The following is a 5,313-nucleotide window of genomic DNA, read 5'->3' as shown; positions in this document are numbered from 1 at the left end:
ATGCTTGAGCTGACCCTGCCTTGAGCAACACAGGCTTGGACCGAATGAGTTCTGTGGGTGCCTTCCAAATTCAACTCTTCTGTGATTTTGTGACTCTGTAACAAATAAATAACTGATGTAAAGGAACACTTTGTTTATGTTGTAAAAGATAGGACCAGAGAAAAGCATTCAATAGGGTTTTTAGAAGAAAAAACAAGAGTGCCTCAGAAAGTGGTTCTAATAAAACACTTCAGGAAATATACTGCTGTGTCACGCTCTTAGCTCAATGTTACAGTTAAACATTCTTCAATTAATTCTCTTGGAACAGTGAAGTTTCAGCTAAGACTTTTGTCCCTGTATGAATTTACTATTGGTTTAACACTGAAACAGCTATTTATCACTACAGATGTCTTGCTTAAAGCTATTTTTACTAAGTACAAGGAAAACTAATGTGAGTAGATTGCTTAATTAATGTATACCCATTACAATCAGTTTTAGAATGAACTTCAAGCTCTATCCTCCTTTCTTTGTAGGTTTTCTTAGCCCTTTTCTGGGCATTGCTAGAAACAAAGCAAAACACATGTACTGTAGCCTCATTGCTGTGGAATTAACAGAAGATTTTCAAAGCTTTTATATGTGGGAGTAACTGTCATTGAAAGAAGAGTTTGGTTTACCTTTCTGAGACCTTTATAAGGAAGTAGAAAGTAATTTAACTGAAATTTGTGCTGACCTTTTGTCTTCATTCTCATATATTCTTTGAAGCTCAACTCTCTTACCTTTTAGTAGAAATCACACTAGCATTTTGTTAAATCTTTGTATTATAGTTTTCACATAATGTTAGCAATTAAAATGGATTTTTACTTTTCAAGGGAGGTTATCAAGGGAAATCGAAGTTATTTTACAAATTGCTAGTTAAATCTGATAGTAAATTAGGGGGAAATTAGTGGTTTCAGTACTGTACAAGCAAAGAATGTACTTGTTAAAACAAGTATGAGTAACAAAAGAGGTCATAACCAAACAACAAGAGCAAAAAAATGAGAGGTCTTGTAAGGCAGGTTTACCAGTCCTCTGCAGAAGGAATTTAACACTTCCTGACAAACTGAGTTACACAGTTTCATTATGTAAGTAATTTGATGTGGTGCAAATTAAACATCCGACAATAGACAAAAAGGTAGGTGAGTGCACTGGAAAGATTTTGATGGTGTTAGGTTTACGGATTTAAGACTTCTCCCGACTTTTATCTTACTTCATTCTCAGGCACAGAGGACAAGAGACATGGTGGGGGTAAATCATCTTTCCCAGTTTAAATTGTGAAAATGGAAAATAGCAGATGTCTGATGTACTCCTTCCACTGTCCTCTATTCTAGATGCCATATGATTCTATCACGTGATAATGCATTCTTAAATATGTAATTATTAGTATTTATGTTTCATGAGTTTAAGGATTTTGACTGAATTTTGTGTGTGGTAGAGTTGTCTATTGTCTTCCACAATAAGGTGTGTCTCAGTAAGAGCAGCGAAGAATTAAGAGCAATATTTCCTGATCAAAAGAGGAAAACAAATATACCAGAACAAACAGCAATGCTATATAATGGAAACAAAGTTAGTTACATAAGATGAGCAGATTTTTTGTTGCATTTCTCCAACTGCTTGGTCTGAGTGTCAGAACTCTTCAATTAATGTGCATTTGTATTTACCAATACAGCCATTAAAATACATGACTCTTTTTGGCTCATAAAAAGTGATTGGAGAATACTGAGAGGGTTACTCAGAAGGTTGTGAAGCGCTGGAACAGGCTGCCCAGAGAAGCTGAAGATGCCCCATCTCTGAAAATGTTCAAAGCCAGGATTGATGGGGCTTCGAGCAACCTGGTCTACTGTAAGGTGTCCCAGCCCATGGCAGGGGAGGAGGGACTAGGTGATCTTTAAGGTGCCTTCCAACCCAAACCACTCCATTTCATCTATGAATAGATGAAAATCACTACAGAGAAAGTTTTATATTTGTATATATCTGTTAAGTAAAAAACTATAGCAAATATTCTGACCCATGATTGCACTTTTCTAGGACTGGAGATGACATGGGTTCATAGGCCGCCAGAAAAGGCTGTGAGTGGGGAGTCCTTCAACGTGACCTATGCTGTCTTTGCTTCAGACAGTTTTTATCAATATGCTGTGCAAAATGGAATCCTTTCCTACAGGTATTACTTCTTATAAAAATGCTATAATGATCATGAGTATATGAGGATTTTGTGTGTACATATTCAGTGATATAATTGGAGCAGACACTCTGGAGCTCGTCATTAATTCCTCCCATGTTTTGAGATCTCTCATAGCTCTGTTTGCCCTGCTGTTTTTCCCTTTGCTCTCAGACTAGCCATTATGGCGGGTTTGCCTGCTAGGTCAGAGACCGGGCACGTCACTACTGTCACAGTGCAACTCTGGACATCACTTCTTGCCTTCTCTACACATTGAATTTATGAAGTTGAAGTTTCATCACGAGTCACAGGCTCTCTATATCTTACACTCACTTCAATCATAAGTATGATTCAAGTGCACAACATGGATATGAAAAAGAGCTAGTCCAGTCCTGAATCCATTTAATTCAGTGGTCGACTGTGCTTGATTTCTGTGGGATTAAAATGACTCCAAAAGCTTTATGTCAGCTCACACAGTGTTAGTGACTGTGGACATCAACAGTTAGAGAGTATGTGCAGCTCCAGATCTAGAGATCTGGATCTATAAACCCGGGGGCAATATGCTTTGATTTCACAATTTTGTCTGTAAGTAGCAATTCTCCATTCCTATATAGGAACACCTGAGACAGAGGGTGGAACCCCACTTCCTGTGCTGTTGTGTAAGAGATGATTACAGAACATTTTTCTCTTCCTGAGAGTTCACATTGCAAAGTTCAATTTATAAGAGCTGTTATCCAGAATTATTTTATTTAATATTGAAAGATGATCCATAATCTATTTGCAACCACAAAAAGTTGATTTTTTTTTAAAATTTTGGTCATCTATGTACTATGTTTAAAAACTACTTAAAATTTGTTTATCACATCTTCTGAAATGTATGGCTGCCAATAGTTCTGGGAACTTAACTGTGAAGCAGGTTTTTTGACTGTTGGCATGAATCTGATTTTTCTAGTCTTCCCTGGGAAGACTAGAAAAATCCACTCCCTCAGATCAGTGAGGGAGCTGGAAAAGTCTGCTTTTCGTGTATTTATACACACCTTGAACATAGAGACAGATGGCAAATATTTTATAAAAAGAGAGATAAATCTATGCTTCATTTTTCAAAGGGATTAAATTTACATCTCATTTTGTCTAGGTTATCTAATTGACACTAAAGGTTACAGTGGCTGACCCAAATATACCTGAGGTTGGCAAGTCAGTGTATGGGCATCAGTGTAATTGGATAAAGCCATGATGAAGTTATTGAATAAAATATACAGAATACTGGATAAATTTTGAAAAGGAAAGAAAAGTACATGATGGAATTAGACGCCAAATTAATTATTTTTCTTAATTTCCAGTATGAACTCAAAGGCTGATAAATTTTAATGTTTTATCTGTTTTGGATGTTGACATATTTGCTTATGTCATATTTCAAATATGCCTATGCCCTCGTAAATCTGGCCAGGAGTACAATCAATGTTAACCTAATCCTTTGTCGTTTTGTTTATTTGTCAAAATAAACACAGTCTTCTCGTAATAAACAAAGCCTACTGTTTTAGACCTAATCATTATTGGCTAATTCTTTCATTAAGAACAAGCAAAAAAATAAATCCTGTGTTCTGAAATTGTTTTCTAAAGATCCAACACAAGTGCATAACATTTCAGCTGAACTGCAATTGATTCTGGCTGTATCTGAGTAAATCGTGTTTGCAGAAAACAATTTTATCTTACAGCCAAATTTATTAGGGTGATAACCACTAAAGGGTAGCTGAGGAAACTGTTGCGTCACACGTTTCAAGGTGAATACATTCATCTTTCATGAATAAGTTTTCAAAAGTTGTTTTGCAGCACAGTCTGTTCAGAAAGTCTGCTCTAAAGCTGTGGTTTGGGAAATTGTATCTGGTGTATAAGACCATTATACTTATTTTCCTCAGCACTTTAGATTGTGGAGTGAAGACTGGAGCTAAATGGTCTGTATGAATTTCAAGCATAGATAAAGGTTTCTGATTGAAAACTTTGAGACTGGAAGTAGCCAGGGACACATATATCTGAGAGTGGAAGTAGAATAATAGTGTCTTTGCCTGTGCCAGATGAAGTGCAAAGTAATCCCACCTGATCATGAAGTCAGGTTGGAAAGAGTAGTGGAGGTTGGTCCCTGCTTGCAGCACAGTTTCTGCTAGAAGTCCCTAGTGCATGGCAGTCAGCAGAGGTCCACTTGACAGCAATTTCTAGTGCTCCAGGAGCATTTCAACTAGAAGACAAAAAGAAAGAAATAGTTCAAAAGTATTTATTTCACTGCATATGTTTTTGCTGCTAATTCGTCTGCGCAGGATAAAGAGCAAGCTCTTGTGTGTTTGTTGCAATTTTTGTGAATGAGAAATGGATGTAAAAGTTTTTCTCTCTCTCCTGCTTGTTTAGCAATGCTACTGCTGCAAAGGAATTCTGTGAGGAGCATGACTGTCCTGCCAGATGGAAAGACGCAAATGGGGACAACTGCTGTGTCTACCATGCCAACATTCATTCCTGTCCTTTGGCCTTCATGGTTAGTGGGATGGTGCAGCATCATGTGCTCTGTTCTTGCTGCTGGCTGAGACATCATTGTAATAAGCAGGTTCAAGTTCGTGAAGTATTTCTGTGATTACAATTAGACCAAATCTATATAGTTTGCTATATATTCACAAATTATGGTTCACTAAAACCACTGTGGCAATGTCTGTCAGTTTTGGAATTTTTTGCACTGGATGCTGAGGCTGCAAGGCAGTATTCAGAATCGCTCATTAGCAGGACCAGTTTCATCTGGCTGAGTTTACCTGACTTGGACTACTGTGCAGTCAAGAGAGAAAGAAAGACAGATCACTGTGTTCTAAAACAAGCAGGGCAAATTTTCAGTTAGATGTATTCCAGTCTCTCTGTTTTACAGAGTGAGTGTGGTTAATTTGCTTGGATTACTGAAGTTGGAGAGGGTGAGTATTACTGGCTGTGACCTGTAGAACTGAAGCCTATTTACCTGTGTCCTGAGATGGAATGATTTTTCTTCATTGTATCAGAGCAAAAAAAAAAAGAATCTAAATAAAAGATAACGAACTTTGTTCATGCAGTGAAGGCAAGATCCATTCTTAGCCTGTCTTCTTGGCCTGTCCCTCTTTGAATAACTACTT

At 37.3% G+C, this 5,313-nt stretch overlaps 1 pseudogene; it reads left to right on the top strand.

Moving 5' to 3' along the window:
* Positions 1 to 5,313, top strand: part of LOC102041232 — a 35,554-nt pseudogene that overhangs the window by 2,029 nt on the left and 28,212 nt on the right.

This window comes from Geospiza fortis, unplaced genomic scaffold (assembly GCF_000277835.1).
Source record: "Geospiza fortis unplaced genomic scaffold, GeoFor_1.0 scaffold203, whole genome shotgun sequence".
Classification (NCBI taxonomy): domain Eukaryota; kingdom Metazoa; phylum Chordata; class Aves; order Passeriformes; family Thraupidae; genus Geospiza; species Geospiza fortis.
The sequence above is the reverse complement of the archived record's forward strand: the minus strand, read 5'-3'. Positions and strand labels throughout refer to the sequence as shown.